Raw genomic sequence first — 18,786 nt, 5'->3', positions numbered from 1 at the left:
TTCTGGGGTGAAAGCTCAGGGTTGCAGATAATCCTCTCCACCCCCACCCCTGTATTTAAAATAATGAGAGGATTATTTCTTTCTTCCATTCACAGTTCTTACCCCCAAACCATTTCTCACTTAAGTAATTTTCACAGCTGTACCTGAGGAACAAAAAGGCAGACAAAATGTGACAACGTAGATGTTGACAAGTTAGAAACTGAAGGGACCAATGACAGCGCAGGTCAAAGGCTCCAAAGCCAACACAGGTAATGCTTGGATAAAGGGGTAACATAGTAACAACCCCTAGAATTCTCCTCATTGTTTCTCCACTAACATTTCCATGTATCAAGTCCCATTCAGAAGTGAGTTTAAAAAAGAATCAAATTACTTATCCTTACTTCCAGACTTACTGAAGAGTTTACTAATATGGTTTATACTGCAAATATAAAAATTCAATTCATTTCAAGCTTGTCTTAATAAGCATCAGAAATCAGAAACTTGATTTCTGACCTCTCTACTTATAAAATATATCAAAATAATATAAAGAAAATGTATTAAATTCTACCCATAATCATGAAATAGCAATATTTATATTTTTGTATTCCTTTCAAAACTTGTATATATCTCAACATAGTTGCAATAACCAATGAATTCTTTTTTTATGAATTCTTTTTATGCTTATTTCATAATTTGAATAAATTCTTTTTTATGCTTATTTCATAATTTTTCCAATTGTTTTGTATATACCAAAATGTTTAATTCTATTAGCTTTAAACAGAATATGAAGACTAACTTATTTCTTACCTTAAATGAAATTTCCTAGCTCTAATAATAAGGTATATTAAAATGGAGACCTATAATTTTCACCGGGAAATAGAGACATAACTGGTTTGCTTTTTAAAGATTCTCTTCTGATCAGAAGACACAAAAAGCTTCACTGGTCTTTTGCTTACTTGAATGCAGCAAAAGATAATGATCCCAATTTTACAGGCTAACAAACTATGGTATTTATAAAATTTATGATTTTTTTGAAAACACCTGGCAGGTTAGTTGGTACTAAAACCATTTTTTTAAAGAAAAATCTACATTTCACCTCTTTGCCCTGAGCTATGAAACTTTTCTAAACCTTAACCTGGGTTTGGTTTACATACAAACCCAAATAAAGTCAGAGGATATAATCAACATTGCAAGAACAGTAACGGTAATCTTCTCTAAAACTGCATGAAGGGGAGTTTTCTGAAATACAGACAGCAATGACCTCACATTACTTACAAGCTCTTCACCTACTACCCCAGGTACCGGCTCTAACACCATCGCCCTGCCCTGCCCAAGACAACAGCAGGTTTTATACCAGCAAACCAAAGAACTATTACAAGTTTTACAAGGAAAGCTATACTTTAAACCTACTTTTCAAGTGTTCTTATTATTTTTTTAAAGACAGTGAAGACCCATAAGGACGTTGCATGCAGGGGAAAACTTAATTATACAGAAAGAGAGGGGTCTGGTTAACTCTGTATTAGGTGAAAACCGTTTTTATGTCAAACCACATAGTGGATGGGTCCTAAGTCCTTCGGAGGGTTCATTCTCACTGTGTAGGCAGAGAGGGTACAGAAAGGGAGCTGACAACCTTCCCAGTGCAAGGTGAGAAGCGGCCAATCCCTTTTCCTTTGTCCTGCCAGTGCAGTGATGGGGGTTGTAGGGAAAGTGTGGTTATCTCAAGCTGGAAGACAAGAGATGGTGTAAATTGTAGAACCATAGGAGATTTTCAGCTTGTTTTGCTGTGATTTGCCCTCTCCTTTCCCTTCAAAATGAAAAGAGCCTTGTTGTTTTTGATTATAAAAGCAATACCTGCTTGCCATTAAAAGAATCAGATAATACAGAAAACTAGAGAAATGAAAGTAAAGATTATCTATAATCTTTCCACCCAGAGATTAACTACTCATGTCTTAATACATATCCTTCCAAATTTTTTCTCTACATATGCACATAAACATGTTTTTGCCTTTTTTTTTTTTTTAAGAAAGTAAAATCAATTGTAAACTCTAGGGTAACCACTAAAAAATTTTTATAAAAAGTAGAACTGATTCTACTTAAAGAAGAGATAAAATAGAATCATATAAACTGCTCACTTAAAAACAACAGTAGGAGGGGCGCCTGGGTGGCTCAGTCAGGCTAACTCTTGATTTCAGTTCAGGTCATGATCTCAGGGTCCTGAGATTGAGCCCTGCATCAGGCTCCGTGCTCAGCAGGGAATCTGAGGATTCTCTCCCTCTCCCTCTCTCTCTGCCCCTCCCCGCCCTGAGTGTACAAGCACACATGCACTCTCTCTCTCCCAAAAACAAATAAATAAATCTTTAAAACACACACAGACACACACCACAGAAGGAAGAAAGAGAAAAAAGAAACAAATAGCAAGTGCAACAAATAAAAAACAGTTACAAACATGTTGGATATTAAACCGACTATATCAATAATCACTTTAAATGTGAGTCGTGTAAATACACCAATTAAAAGACACAGCTTATCAGATTAGATTTTTTAAAAAATAGACCCAAATATACATGGTCTATGAGAGACCCAATGTAAACATAAACTTAGGTTAAAAATAAAGTAAGAAAGAAACTGAGATTAAAGCTGTAAAGTGCTCTGAGCTCTGTTTTTCTACCTTTTCTTGAAAGGTAAGTACAGAAAAAAACTAATCTACTGAGAAATTCTATACTGTTCTCAATGTATATATAATTTCCCCAATACATATAAACAATGCCCAATATTTTAAAATGTTGACTTATTTATACTATTTGAGAAATAAATAACTGCACATTATTTGAACTCCCAAATTAATGATAGCTGAATACTTAATGCACATATTTCTCCCTAATCTTGCTTATATCTCACAAACAAAAATCTGCTGACCATAACACAACTGATTTCCTTTCTTTAAGATGAGCTCTCACTCCTTGTTTCTGGAAGTCGAGAAATATTAATAAATGTTCTTACTCGTACCTGAGAACATGTGTGTGTGTATTTATATATATATATATATATATATATGATTACTGTAGCAGATTCCTTTTTCCATGTAGTTCAGTGACCAATATGAGCTGTTAAACATTTCTTACTAGCAAAGCTATGAAATAATTCACTGATCTAGCATGCTTAAGTTTAGGTGCTGTAAGTTTACAGAAACTCAGTTGGCCTTTCTCTAATCGTCCTGAATTGAATACCCAAAAAAGACATTTTCATCGCTGCATGTCTAGCATGCCCACATTGATCAAATACATCTTGGAAGAGGACTCCCCTAGACGGATTAGCCAGTGGTTAGGCTATGACATTTCACATATGCCAAAGGTATGTTTTTGAATTTCACATACATATCCTTGCTCCTCACGTTAAAAGTGAAAAAAGCAGCATTTGATTTGATTTTCTGAGGTTGGAAAAAAATGACTGAAACTTTCCCATTGTGCGATGATGCTGGAATCTTTGATCTCTACTACTCTAAGTTCACAGTCAGGCTACTTAGTTTATTTTGAGAAAGCAAATCCTTCCTGTTGTTTCTCAGGAAATGGAAGAACACATTTATAGACTTATGTTTTAACTTCACATTTAAATGGCTTTAATTTTTTTAACTATGTTTCACTTTGAAGAATATTTAATTATATGGAGAAATTTAGACTTTCAGAAAGAAACTAGAGCAGTGGGGTGAAGAGAATAGTATTCTCAGACTTAAGCTAAAAGGGTGAATTTTTAAAAAAAATGGTCTCACGCAAACTGTTACACCCTGTTTCTTCCTGTGAAGAATTTTCCAAGCATTAAGTTGTATAATAGCTTAATGAGGAAAAAAGGAAATGCCCAAGTTTCTCTCAAATATTTAACAGCACAGAGAAAGATTAGAGACTTAATTTTTGAAGAGTGTCCTATTACCTGTTTAGGCTTGTTAAATTATTATAATCGTCTCTGGAGCCATTCACCTGATCTGGATTCATTTTTTAATGCCAGCCACACCTCTAGGGTTTTAAGATGTCATCCCTTTTCTTAACAGGAGGCAAAGACGGTTTAAATGGCTTTGAAAAGTAAACCTTCCAGGGGAAGAACATACCCAACTGAGCCTTAAGTGATGAAATGCTTCAAACTGTTTCTGGTTTTTCTACCAGCAAAGAAATCAAAGTGTACGGAAGGAGATGGAAAGGAGAAAAGAAGGCCATCTAGGTAAGATGCTAGAAATAATGCTTAACCTTCTTCAGCTGTTGACTTCTCTTCTACAGTGCTACATTTTTAATGAGGAGGGAGAAATAAACCCAGCTAAAATTAAATGCAATCATATGAGAGAAAGAACCAGCACAGATGATGAACACAAAGAGCACCACCACCTTGATGAAATAACGTGTGATGTCTGGGGAGCCAGCACACACACCCAGCAAACCCACCCTGCCAACCCCTCACCCAACTCCGGTCACAGCCCCATTGCCTCCCTTTCCTGATGGGCTACCCGGTGTGGCCTGGCAGCGGGCACTGGGCATGCTCACCTGACAGCTGGTCTGGCCTCGAGTCGTCGACTCCCCAACGGCACTGGGGAGAGCTGCTACCAGAGGAACTCATGAATGATAAATGACAGCAATCTAGTGACTCTCATTTTCTGTCCACTCATTTTGTCTACTAATGGACAAGTCTCACAGACGTTCTGGGACTTATAGGAGACTCAGGGGGGCACTAATTATAACTTCCTCCCCTGAAAGAGGAGGACAGCGAGGCTCAGTGAGACGAGCTGACTTCCCCAAGGCCACCCCCGTGAATGGAGAACTCCGACCAGAACTCACGTTCCCTAACGTTCAATCTCTTCACTCCTTCTGTGCTCCTTTCCTCCCTTCCCCTGCACCTTAAGTGCCCTTAAATCACCATCAAAACCTAACACTGCAGGCAAGGCCTTTGTGTTTTATTTTAAAAGACCTGTCATGATATTCATCGTACTCTATCAACCAGAAAAAAACCCCACCATCACCACCTAATGCCGGCTAACAAAGCCCCAACTGGGCCCTCAATGATTACACAACCTACCTCCATCAGTGAGCTCCTTTCTCTGAGTTTACTATTAATAACTTTAAACTGTCTTCTCAAGGCCCCTTCACTCCCAGAAGATTTTATCGGCTCCTACTTTACTGAGAAAACCCAAACCTACAGAAACGAACTTTCTCAACTTCCTTCTCCACCTGCACACTCGTTTTCAGGCACACATAACTTCTCTTCCTCTCCTGCCCCAAAGGAATGAATGTCCCTGTTCCTTCTCAGACGCTTTTTTTTTTTAAGATTTTATTTATTTATTTGAACAGAGAGAGACACAGCGAGAGAGGGAACACAAGCAGGGGGAGGGGGAGTGGGAGGGGGAGTGGGAGGGGGAGTGGGAGAGGGAGAAGGAGGCTTCCCGCTGATCAGGGAGCCCAATTCAGGGCCTGATCCCAGGACCCCGGGATCATGACCTGAGCCACCCGGTGCCCCTCAAGACACTTCCTTTGACCATGCTTGCACTCCGGATCTTGGCTAGGCCTGTTTTTTCTGGAGCCTTCCTCCATCAGTCATTCTCTCTTCTACCTTTAGTCACTCCCTCGCCACACTTCTCAAACAAAATGCAAGCTCTAGACACGACTGCACACACAAAAATATTCCTTCATGGACAAATGTGTACACACACACACTCCCAACTGGTGCTTCCCCTCTCTAGGCCTACTCTTTCCTCACCCATGACAATGCCGACTTAGACTTTAGAACTCTTCTGACTACTTAACACCAACTGAATATCTCATTGCCAAACCCAGGCTCCCACTTTCAATCTTTGCTCTACCTGACCTTCCTGTGGCCTCTGACAGACCTGAGAGCTTTTCCCTTTTTACCACACCTGGGTGCTTTGGCAAGGTGCTTATCCGAGCTTCGGAGAGCTTCTCTGTAAAAGCCAACAACAATAATTATTTCAGGAGATACTACTGAAAGGACTGTATGACAATATATATAAACAAAACAAAAACCCTGGTGCATGATATTTCCATCAGCTTTGTTTCTGTCTTTTACTGATCTTCTTTCTTTCTCCTCTTCTGTCTGCTTGGCCTTTTGGTCGTTGGGCCATCCGTGAATGGTCTCAGCTACTACATTCATGGCAATAATCATCAGTTCCCATTACTCCCCAAAACACATCTCTGGCCCTGACTTCTCTCTGGGGGCGAGGCCTCTCAAGAACAACTCAGTGTCCCAGGGGCACCTCAACTTAAGTTCAAACTGAACACATTGCTCTCTCTCCAAAATTGTTCCTCTCATATTTTCCATTCTGACTAATGACACCTTCAGACAGTGAATCTTCCCAGCCAGAAACATCAAGTCACCTTTCTTCTTTCTTCTTCCTCCCCTCCCACTTTCCATTCAATCAGTAACCAATTCTCTCTCCTAAATGAGTCCCAAATCCATCCTTGTCCTTTCCTTTCCCACCATCGTCACCATACTTCCAGTCCTCACTTTCTACCTGGATTGTTTTAATAGCCACTGGACTTCCCCCTGCTTCCTTTGCATATACCTTAAGACCGTGATTTAAGCATTTGTTTCATCTCTGGTGATTCCACAATGCTGTTGGGAAAAAGCCCACACTTCTAGAAATAGCAGGTGTGGCTCTAGACATGGCTGGATCAAGAATCTAGACCAAGATGCACCCCTAACCCCCTCTCCCCTCTGCACCAAGACCTCTCTGAGCCAGTCACTCACACTCTGTTCCTCACACACTGAGCTCTTCCCGGCTCCGAACCTGGGCTATTTCTTCTGGGGTTTTTTTGTTTTTTGGTTTTTTTTTTTTTCCCTCCTGCTCAGCCTGGTAAATAATCCTATCCCTCTAATAATAAGCACCAAAATCACCTCCTTCATGAATTCTTTCCTCACGAACAAGAAAGAACAAATCACTGCCTTCTTTGTGCCCCACTCTCTATTATTATTTATCACAACGTGTTGCTGTAAAGCACCTCACATTCTAAGTTCCAGTTAATGATTTATGGGTCTATCTTCTGAGGTCAGGCACTGTGTCATATTCACATTGTTATCTTCAGAACTTAGCACAATGACTGGTACACAGCAGGTAGGAGGAAGAGAGATAAGGGAACTAAGATTCAGTAGTTTAGAGCTCAGCAAATGTCTGTTGAATGGATGAAGTAGCTTTGCTGTCAATTATATTAGAATAATTGACTAAGAGAGGAGGCTGGTAAGACAGGTGGATCCGACAGCTGGTGAGGTGAGCATAAAGGAACCTGAACGAGAAATGGAAAATGTCAGCACTGATGAAGACCTCTCCTGAGTATGTAAGTTCAATCAGGTCAGTAGCTAGGGTTGTTATAATCAAACTTAGATGAATACCTAATAAATCCTGTTTAACAGCCCAAGAACATGGTCTTACCTGTCTAAGCAAGTTTTAAACTCTAGAACATTCTACATTATAATTTTACTGGACTTTGTGCAAGCTTACTAAATTTTAGTAGTTAGACTGCAACCCTCCCCTATATCCATAAAGCACCCTAAGAACTCCAGATGAAAGAAAAATAAAATATAGCCTGTCACCCATATAGTGGTAGAACTGATGGCCAAGGGGAACATCTTTGGTCCAGACAACCATGCCCTGCGATATCTATTTTGAGACCACAATTTGTCCCCCACAGTAATTGCAAATTAATTTACAATAATAAGCCATGTTATGTACAACATGGTTCCATGCCATTTCATCAACTAAGCAAAAAGGACACTCTATTCTGCATAGGCATGCAGATGACCATTCACCAAATCAAGTGATCCAGCATTCAGGGGGACATATATTAGAGCCTGGAAGAGAAATGAGACCAAGTGAACTGAGAAGGGAGTGGTGAAAAGCAAACTTGGAGAAAACCAAGCCAAAACTGGCAATGTTTTCCCAATAATAAAGACACATCTATAATTAACAGGCTTTCAAGAGTATTCAGCCATGTATTACTGCATCACACCTCATAAAACATTCATTCAAAAGCCATACCAGGGAAGCACATCCTAGCTCTATAAGCACATGCAGAGCACTGAAGAAGAGAAGCCTTTGAAGTGAGACATCCCCTGCCCTACATAGGTGACCAAGTATGGAAGGGAGCCATATTGCTAACAATGAATAAATAAATAAAACTGAGAAGGAAATGGAATATGAGGGATATTAAAATTAAAATGTTATTAAATAAATACAGAATGTTCCCAGTGAAGTAAACACATTTCTAGAAAATGTATGCAGGTGTAAAGAGTTAACAAACATGCAGATAATGGCAAGAAATCTACCTAAAATCATCTATTTTTGAACTTTTAAATTTATTTCAACCTTGGTAATAAGATCAAGTTATATAAATGTACATGTAACAAGATAAAACATATTTCAAAGCCACGGTATTTTTTTAAAGATTTTATTTATTTACTTGAGAGAGAGAGCGTGCACATGAGCAGGTGGAGGGGCAGAAGGAGAGGGAGAAGCAGACTCCCCGCTGAGCAGGAAGCCCAAAGCGGGGCTTGATCCCAGGACCCTGAGATCATGACCTGAGCCGAAGGAAGGCAGACGCTTAACCGACTGAGCCACTCAGGTGCCCCTAAAGCCATAGTAATTTAAAAAGTGTATCAATGAGGGCGCCTGGGTGGCTCAGTTGGTTAAGCGACTGCCTTCGGCTCAGGTCATGATCCTGGAGTCCCGGGATCGAGTCCCGCATCGGGCTCCCTGCTCAGCAGGGAGTCTGCTTCTCCCTCTGACCCTCCTCCCTCTCATGCTCTCTGTCTCTCATTCTCTCTCTCTCAAATAAATAAAAATAAAATCTTTAAAAAAAAAAAAAAAAAAAAAAGTGTATCAATGACCCAGAAGCACACAAATAAGCCACCTAAACAAATGAGGGTTCTCAGAAAGAGATCTGTATAAATGTACACTTATATGCCAGAGATAGAGAAAGAGTGGATTATTTCATAAATAGTGCTGGTGAAACTGGCTCACAATATGACCAGTTTTTTAAAAGTAGAAATGGGTTTCTACCTCATATCTTCAATTCCAAATAGTTTAAAAACTCAAGCGTAAACCTGTAAAGTTAATAAAGGGAGGAGAGACTAAACTGTAAGCCCAGAGTAGGGAAACATTCCTGAAATGACTCAATGCACAGACCACAATAATATTAAAAACTGGTGGGTTCATCTACATTAAAACTAACGATTTTTGTTGTTGTTAATGAGAGTCACCATCGACAGTTATCAGGCAAGTGACATACTGGGAGAAAGTGTTCACAATACCTATAGCTAAGAAGGAATTTGCTTCTAGAATATACAGGAATTCCACAAGAACGCTTTCAAGGAACTTCTTGCCAGAAAAGGGCAAGAGACCCGATTCACAGAAAAGGGAAATTAAATTAAGTAAATGAAGAGATGCTCAACCTCACTTATAATCATAAAAAGGCAAAATTAAACTATGAAGTACAAATAACATCCATCAGATTGGCAAAAATCAGGAAATTTGTTAAGAAAAAAAGAAATCATCGTGCAGTATTGGTGGGGACATAAACCTAACAACAAGTTGCAGATTTCCTAGTAAAATTGGTACGCTTACATCCTAAGATCCAGGCAATGTTGCTTGTGGACAATATTGCCTCAAGAAACTATCACCAACAGATTCAATATATCTAGGCTCCTTAGGGGGAAAAATGAATACATACTGCATGAAAGCCAAAAATATTTATAAAATTCTTTTTAATAAAATTTCTAAAAATTTTGACTCTTGCATGTCCCTATTTCCAAACACATACTCTCTATGGTTGTCACTTAACCCTTGCTGAAACGATAAAACGAAAGGTAAGACTAAACAAAGCGTGATCATTTCTTTTCACTGGTGAGGTTAAGGACAGACAAAGCAGCACATGTAAAGAAAGGACTGTTTTAGCCTGGGGAATCAGAAATCTGAATCCCAGTCCAGGCTTTAGCTTGTTTCTGTGAATTGGATAAGTTACCATCTCTGCCTGCCTCAGTTTCTTCATCTATAACACAGGGATATTTCCTATCCTGCACAACACCAGGAGGATTAGAGATAATCCATGAAGTGTCTGACACACATGAAGTGTTCAATAAATTGGAAGTGACTTTTTTTCTTTTAAAACCAGAAAAAAAGAGTATCATACACTAACCCTAAAAGGTTTGGGTGCTCAGCCTAACCTGTCTTAAACAGAATACCAAAGTCACAGCAAGAGGCATGGAAACCAAAGAGACTGATTCAATGGGTACTCATATGTCTGTTTTTTCCACTAAAGAATAGGGATAAATAATATCTCTTTCCACATTCTTATCAAAAACTGTAAAGGTTAAGGTTGGGAGGAAGCTTCTTTTAGCTTCTGGGAAATGAATATAAGGCTGCCGCTGGTGGTACTCAAGACAGTGGTGATTATGCAACTGGTGTCAGAGTCCTGACTCAACACATGTAAGGAAGGGGTATTCACAGAAGTGATGCAGGGAAAATGCTCTTGGGAGAATTCCAGTTATCTGTGACTGAGTAATCCTAAGACCTCAAAGCGGACCATGAAAACCAACCTCAAAACAAAATCAGATCCAAAGTCAGGACTTTACACATCATCTATTTAATGGACACCAAAGAGGAAAATCTCCACCTGGGAATCTTGATAATCTGGCGGCTAATGTACTGTACATTTCAATTACCGTATCATCATTTCCAGCCTGGAGCAGTTGTTTTACTTTGGCCCTGATTTCCCACCCTATGGACTTCAAGGTGCTGGCAGAGGTCAGTACACTGAATCGGTCTCACATATAGATGTAATACTACTTTATAAAAACAGGAAGATGCTGTGGTCATTATTTACAATATATACTCAGTTGAGTGATATTACTAGTACCTGTTGTCACTAAATATTAGCAACCAGAAACAAGTAAAACTCTAAGCAAGGCAAAATCTTTGAAACCTTTAAGTATTAATAAAAGCTTCCTGATTTTTGTACAGGTTGAGAACCACTGCTTTAAAGGTTACAAATTCCAAAGAAGACAGTTTTTATTTTATAATAGACATGAAAAAATGAGAGGGTTTTGAGAAGATGAAAATCCTAACACATTTATCTCCACCCCTAGTCCTCTCTTGGTCATAAACTTTTCCTTGGCATTTAACATCAAAGCTTGTTATGCTTTCATTCCTATTCATAAGCCATTGCAACTGTCCCACACAGAAATGGCAGAGCCCTGTGTATTAAGAAAATATACATATTTCATTCCTCACTTATAAAACAAAAATCAGGGCGCCTGGGTGGCTCAGTTGGTTAAGCAACTGCCTTCGGCTCAGGTCATGATCCTGGAGTCCCAGGATCGAGTCCCGCATCAGGCTTCTTGCTCAGCGGGGAGCCTGCTTCTCCCTCTGCCTGCCGCCCCCCCTTGCTTGTGCGCATGCTCTCTCTCTCTGACAAATAAATAAAATCTTTAAAAAAAATAAATAAATAAAATAAATAAAAATAAAACAATAAAACAAAAATCACTCACTTTATCTCTTTCCTCCCCCAATTTCTCCCCTTCTCCTAATACTTTGACATAATTCTAAGGAGGTGAAGTTATAGATCACTGTAGATATTCCAACTGTTGAAGAGAAAATAAATCTTTTATCCAGCATTTCCCAGTGAAAATGTACTCCCCATTTTAACTTATATTCTTCTCAATGCAACATAAAATATTAGCTAAAGAGAGCCTTAACTTTAAGCATTGCAAAGATAAGAAAAATAAACTTATTTCCATCTGAGGAGTACTACAAAAATACTTAATATATAATTTAAAGTATATACGGGTTTGCCAGCATCTTTCCATAACATGACCTCTCCTTTCTTTCCTTCTTTCTTTCAAGTAATCTCTATGTCCAACATGGGGCTCGAACTCACAACCCCGAGATCATACTCTACCCACTGAGCCAGCCAGATGCCCCTGTAATATGACCTTGTTAGTGGGTATCCTCAGCTAGGGGAGTGGGGAAGTTGGAAGGGCTATGTATGGTGGTGGTATGGTAAGTATGGCAGTGGGCTATAGAGAGTCACACACATCATTTTTTAATTTATTATTTCCTTTCTGGGACATAAAGTGTTCTAAGGGTAAACCAGAAGTACTGCTTTTTTATTCTAAAAAGATATAATATGCTAATCTGACCCTTCAAAAAGATACTGGCTACTAAGACCTGATAATACGATTTCTATAAATTAAAATATGCCATTAGACTTTTGGCAGCAGAAAACAAATCACATTGATGCAAACACAGCTAAATCTAGTTACTGAAACAGAGGAAGTGTAAATTTCAAATGAGGGGGGAGGGGAAAAAAACACTTAAAAAGAAACCCCTGAGCTCTGGGGGGAGAGAGTGGGAAAAGATCTGAAGATGTAGGTAAGGCTAGTCTCAAGTCGGTTTTACCAGCTCCCTTGGAATGGCAAAAGACCCCTGAATCAGCATTGCCATCTCTTCCTTAGGCAGCAACTTTCCAGATTACAGAAGGGCCAGGACTACAAATCGAAAGACTTGTTGAAGTCCCAGCATCTCCATTTACTAATATGACCATGGACAAGTCACATTTTATCAGCCTCAGTTTCCTCTCTCCATAAAATGGAGTACATGAGTCCTATTTCACCAGACTATTAAAGGGAATAACAAATTATAAATGAGATCTAGAAAATGTGCTCTGTAAACAGAAAATGAGGATCTTAAGATCAGTTTTCCTAGGTTATTATTTAATTATTAGTAAATTCTGCTAGGGTAGGAGTAAATCCTGTTTCTAAATAGGGTACAAGTTCAGAAAGTCACAAAGGCTGTTCCATTTTATCTTGAAGTACAGCGACCAATGTTCAACAAAGTCCTCAAATAAATTAATGAACCAGAGGGCCAGGAGCATACTCCGGTATAAAAGTACTATGGTTGTACAGGCCATTCAAGAGTCTCTCTCACTGACTTGTTTTCACTTTTAGTCTTGCCATGTATTTGGCAAGAGAAGAGGCATAAACACAGACATATCACAATGAAATTCACATTTAAGAAGCCCACGTCCATCTATCTAGAGAAAAGATAAAATTAATTGCTCAGCTCTTATAATGTATCTTGACTATTTACTGCTAACACAATCATGCCAATTATTGATATTATCGCAATGCTTAGAGCAGCTCTGCATTTTAAAAGTGATTAAAGTTCTGAAGGACTACTGGATAATGGGATCACAGAATTCAAATCACTGCTGGGGGCGGGGGAAGGGAGGGAGAGGACAGTACAAACTTACTAGGCTACCTGACTACAAAAGATTTTCCTTTCTAAGCAAAATGAATTACACAGGAAACATATTTTATTAGAAAAAGTACAAATTAGAACAGCATAGCCAGCATGTGACATCATGAATTTAAATCTACAACTAACCCTGCTTCCTGAGGAGGCCTGGCTGCCCAGTAAGGTGAAGGAGCTGAATGCATGTGGTAGTGGGATTATGCATATTCCCCCGGTGCTGCAGAAAAAGACCCTTCCTTGCAGAATCTCACTTTCCTCCCCTTGAGTCATTTGTTCACATCCCTTCCTCCAAAACAGAAGAGTAAGAGGATACTACTGGCTTTCACATTGTTCAAACATTGCATCTGAGGCCAATCCGCCCATCAAACTGATTCTTCTCAACCATCCAACCTCCCTTAGTGACCCTCCACCAGACTGGAGTTTCACCAGGTGGATAAATATAGGCAGAGAAACAAGGCCAGGCTTTCATTAGGGGAAAAGTCAATCTGACTTAGTCTGCAGAGACTGGAGCTGCCAGGGAAACGAAGAAGCAAAGTCTGTGCCTAACACCAACCTCTTCTCCAGCGGTTTGCTCTCCACCTATGAACATCTGAGAACGAGCAAGATATGGATGGATGTGAAACTATCATCTACTCGGTGAATTTGAGGAAAGTCATTCTCAGTTTTACTCTGATGGAAAATGGAATATAATGAATAAAGATATCTGGCTCATACCTTTAATAGGACCTTCTGTCTGAGCGAGGAAGCCTGGCTAAGAAACCACAACTGCAGTTAACAAGCCAGACACCAGACTAAACACCTCAGAACTAGCTGTCCCTCATTCCTGGTCGCTACCTTTCCAGCGTGTCTGCATCACTAATTCCTCAGTTCCTGAAAGCCTGGCTCCCCCCTCACCGCTCCCCCCAAACCAACCCCCCCCAAACAAAACAAAACAAAAAATAACAACAAAGTGGGGCTCTGCTGAAGAGGTGGGATTTCGGAGCCTGGGCACCAAGACTCTCCTTCTCTTTTCCACCTTACACTTCGCCCGCCACTCACCCTCTCCCCCCACCCCCCGCCCCAGGTCCCCACCTCTCCCACACTACTCTTCTAACACCCAAGCCTCCCAGGGCCTTCCAGCAGAAAACCCCCGTCAGCAAAGGAGCAACAAAGCGCAAGGCTTTGGGCAGCTGCAGGAGGAGGCGGAGAGGGCGGAGAGAGCAGCTGGGGACTCCGGGAAGCCTCCTGGGCACAGGCAGCCCAGGCTCGAAAGCGCCCGCCAAGGCTGAGAGAGTGAGCTCGGGCAGGTCCCGCAGGCGGCCGCCCAAAGCCGTCCCGCCCTCCCGCGTGGGTCCCACACACCCGGGGGCGGCACGGCCACGGCCAACAGAGACCGCTGGGGGCGAAGGCGGGGGGGGGGGGGGCGCGACCGGGCACACGCACACAAGTGAGGAGGCGGCGCAGAGCTGGAGAGCTGGCTCGGCAGCACCCAGGGGCGGCGGCCAGTGACAGCCCAGCGCCCGGCCCGCGGGCTCCCGACCTGACCACACGCACCTGGACCAGGCAGCCACCCTGCTCCCTCAGGGCGCTCTCCGGGGACTTGGCTTCAGGGGGGGCTCCGCAGGCTGGAACCGGCGGCGACGGAGACTTCACTCCTCCATCCTGGGACCCGGCGGCACGTTACAGACAGCCGTGCACTTCCTGTTTGAAAACACGGGAGAGAAAGAGCGAGAGATCCGAGTGTTGGCAGAGTGGAGGGAGGGGCGCAGACCGGCTGGAGGGAGCACCGGGGGGCTGCGGGTTGCATAACTACCGCCGCCCCCGCCCGCCTCGCCATGGTCGCTCCAGGAGCTGTCCCCCACGCCGGGCAGGCAGCGACCCGCCACACCGGCTTCCAGCGCGGTGGCTCCCCGCGGGCCCGGGCTTCCCCCTGCCGGAGGCCTCGCAGGCAGCGCGCAACCGGCACGCTCGTAAGCCCTTCCGTTTCCAGCCCCTGCCCGGGTTCTCCCCTCCCCACTTGTACCGAGTCAATGGACTGCACGCTTCCTCCCGAGCGCAGAGCGCAGCGCCGCGTGTAGTCGGCCTCTGTTTTCCTCCTTTCCTCTCCTACCCGCCCCCGCCCCTGCCCCTGCAACAAAATCGCCGTGGGGAAGGTGTAAAGAAAGGACCAAGCCTTTCCAGGGGAGTGGAGGCTGGATTTATGCAAAAATTTTAAGCGAATAGCCACATCCCAGTACATCCACTCCAACTCAGCAACTGAAAGAGCCTCAGGATGGGAAATGACTTGTCTTGCGCCTGGCTGACTCAAAAGAAAGCGTGCACACAGCTGCCACAAACTGGGGGTGGGGGGGGGTGGAGGGGAGTTCCAGGGTCCTAGGGTCTCTACGCGGACAACCTCATCCTCACAGTCCCCTAACATTCCATATACCAATTCCACACAGAAGATAATGGTATAGTGTATTGTTTCAGAAAACAAGTATTTCTTTGTGCTTATGAAATCACAGAGTAGTTCCAAAATTCTGAATTTGGGTTCACTGCTTTACCCTCTGACTTAGGTGAACCTCAGGATAGTGTTTAAAAAACAGTAAACAGATGGTTTAAGAATCTGCCATATGCAGAACGTGCCAGCTCTAGGAGTTCATATGTGTGCTCAGTGCCGGGTTTCTGGGCTTCCAGGTGTGGACGGCTTCATCTGTACCCTGCCTGCCCTTCCACACAAATCTCTGGGGTCACAAGGCATTTACAGGACTGTCTCGGATAAACAGCTCCTTTTATCATCAAGCTGATGGCTTAAATAAAAGTTATTCATCTTTCAAAACTAGCATGGAGAGTAGGATAATTATTCTACATAAAGAGCCAAATTTTGACTAAAGCAGAAATTGGTGGTAAGCTCCTACTCTGTGCTAGACAGCATCTCATTCTAATCTGCTCTTAGTTTTAACATTTCCCAACAGATCTACAAATGTCCTATTCTCATATTCCCAACTGAGGAAACACGGTCAGAGAAGTTAAGTAACTGTCCTGATGTCTCAGCTAGAAAATGGTCAAATGGAGAGTTGAATAACAGGTCTTTCCTAAGCATAAAATCTGGGCCATTTCCTCTACACTCTGCTAATTCTCAAAACAATAGTGAATCCTGGGATAAAAATCAAGCCCAGCGACCATCTGTAATCCATTTCTTCATCTCCAAATGATCCTGCAGTTTACAAGCTGTAACCCCGTTGAACTAGCCAGGGTCCTTACCCACCTCAGTAATATGTACCTTGATTACCCAAGCAGAGGACACTGTGCTCTTTCCTACTACCCACTACTGGCTCTTTCAGCCTTTTCAGAATTACTCAGTGGCAAAAGTTCAAAAGGTTCTAGGATAGCCTCTCTTATGCCAAGGTACAAAGTCTGAGCAAGTTCAGAACCTAATCGGCTGACTAATATTTGTTCCCTGAATTCTTTTTCTCTAACGGGGATTTTTTAAGAGGGCAAACAACACAACACACAGATGGCCTCAACTTTTCGTGAAACTGTTGAAATTCTGTTTTCTATTTCCTTCTGCTTCAGCACTTAGCTCACACTCACCTGTCAGTAGCATGCTATCAGCCTCCAGACAAGCCAAGAAACAGAGCACATGTAAAAAGGTGATTAAGAACCTTGGCAATGGCTAGACCCCGGACACTTGCGGAGACTGAGGGAGGAGGTGAGTGCTTTTACCCTGTGTCCAGATGAACTGCATCTCACTTGCCCTTGCCCACTCCCTCACTAAGGAGCACATTCTGAAGTTGTAGACTGTGCAGGTGATCTGCCAAGGGCAGTCCAAGTGTAGCAGCAGGGTGGTGGCGGTGGGGAGGGGGCAAGGGTGGGGGGAGGGGCAGAGATACAGTCTAATGAGGCCTTATTACTGAGGGGGCTTATTCCTGAGGGGTCTCAGCATCCTTTTAGGGTCCAGCTCTGCTTTGGCTGCCACCTTTTACTTTCTCACAGTCCATTGCTTCCCTGGACTTACCAACTCTTCACCTCTTTTCCCAGACTTAATGCTTTTTCCCAAAGCACTACCATTTTTACCCCACAAAGTACATGGTGGGAGGGAAGCACGTAGCTCAAAACTTCTCTCACTTCTCTCTCATCTAAAAAAAACCCTGTCAATAATTACCATGTTTTTGAGGATACAATTCTATTTTAAAATACATTTTGGTATCCCTGCCTCCATTTTTGTTATTCATTATGACTCCAAGAGCCTAGAAGGAAAACCTCTGAAGAGAAAGGAAATTCTTCAGAAAAATCAAAGGAAACATGCTGAAATTAACCTGCATGGATCCCACAGTGTACAGTTTGGGTAATACAACACTCCTACGACTGCATCAGTCCCAGACCTGTTTCCTAACAGCCACAAGGTCTAAGTATCTTTCTTTCCCATTGTTCAGCTATTCTCCCGCACGTTCTGTGTTTCATAGAGAAGTGCTTCTACCTTACACCTGTTGAGTAGAAAAAAAAAATTAAATCACAACCTCATAGGAAGAGAAAAAATATGCTCCCCAGTAGGTACAAATCATGCCACAAGAGATAAAACTGATTTTGGAAGAATACTGGAAGTTCATTTTGAAAGTCTCCACTCCCTAAGTACAACAGCCCATGGATTAAGACGGCAACATTGCGAAAGCCATTTTGGAGGTTCCAAATTAAGTGACAAGCGAAATCTTCTCTGAGGACTAACAAGTGTGGAGGAGGAGATGATAAACTCGTATCTTAAATGATACTGCTTATCCTTCTTCATCTTAAAAAGAAAGACGAAGACCTTACCTTGGTTAAAAATGTTTGCCACAGATTTCAATGTATGAGGATTCCTGGTCATTATTACAGATGGATTTTGCAAACAAGAAAAAGAAAATTGACAAGAGTGCCTCTCCGTACTAGCAGCCTTCACATCAGTGTCCCTGTCTGTCTGCACTTCCAGGGTGGCAATGCAATAGGCTTTTCTGAGAAGGAGGTCTCTGGCACTCACACTCACCTCCCAGCCTCTGCAAACCTGGGCCATGGCTTTCAAGGAAGATGTTCTCAGAGCCAACTGGCTGGCTTGATTGGCATTTACCCACAGAGGGTTATTAGCCATTTTTGAGGAGCCAGAGTGTCATTTCCCATGGCAAAAATGCAGTAGATGGGTGCAAATCATTTTTTTAAAACTCTGCCTGCAAGACAGTTTACGGTCCCTTCTGGGCACAGAGTTTCCTGGCTCTGAATAAGCTGAGAAGGAAAGCACTGCTTAGAGCACCCCAAAGGATGACTTAGAAGACCCCGCTACAAAGCAGAAAGATAGGGCCAGGGTGATTACAGGCCTCGGCTGCTATACCTCGCGACTCAGTGCCTCGGTTTCCCCAGCTTCCAATCACATGTACAAATTCACCCATGCTGCACGGAATTAGTAACTTTACCTGGGACCCTCACATGCCCTGTCCCCCTGAATTTGCAGATCTGCTTTTTCGGGGAAGAGTCATTAACACTGTGAGAAGAAGCAGTGGAGTTCACAGATGTTAAGTCATTTT

The 18,786-nt window shown here is 42.2% G+C and overlaps 1 protein-coding gene across 3 annotated transcripts in view; it reads right to left on the bottom strand.

Moving 5' to 3' along the window:
- The window catches only part of LRRC8D (leucine rich repeat containing 8 VRAC subunit D), a 115,220-nt gene that overhangs the window by 78,546 nt on the left and 17,888 nt on the right, over positions 1-18,786 (bottom strand). For 2 of the 3 annotated variants that reach the window (XM_021690124.2, XM_044914555.1), the window contains exon 2: positions 14,810-14,956. The gene's annotated coding sequence lies outside the window, so the exon portion shown is untranslated. Of the gene's footprint in view, positions 1-14,809; positions 14,957-15,278; positions 15,371-18,786 lie in introns of those variants that run through there. The other variant, XM_021690123.1, reaches the window with a different exon arrangement.

The sequence above is a fragment of the Neomonachus schauinslandi genome, chromosome 4 (assembly GCF_002201575.2).
Source record: "Neomonachus schauinslandi chromosome 4, ASM220157v2, whole genome shotgun sequence".
Taxonomy (NCBI): Eukaryota; Metazoa; Chordata; class Mammalia; order Carnivora; family Phocidae; genus Neomonachus; species Neomonachus schauinslandi.
Note: the sequence above shows the minus strand (reverse complement) of the source record. Positions and strands in the feature narration are given on the sequence as shown.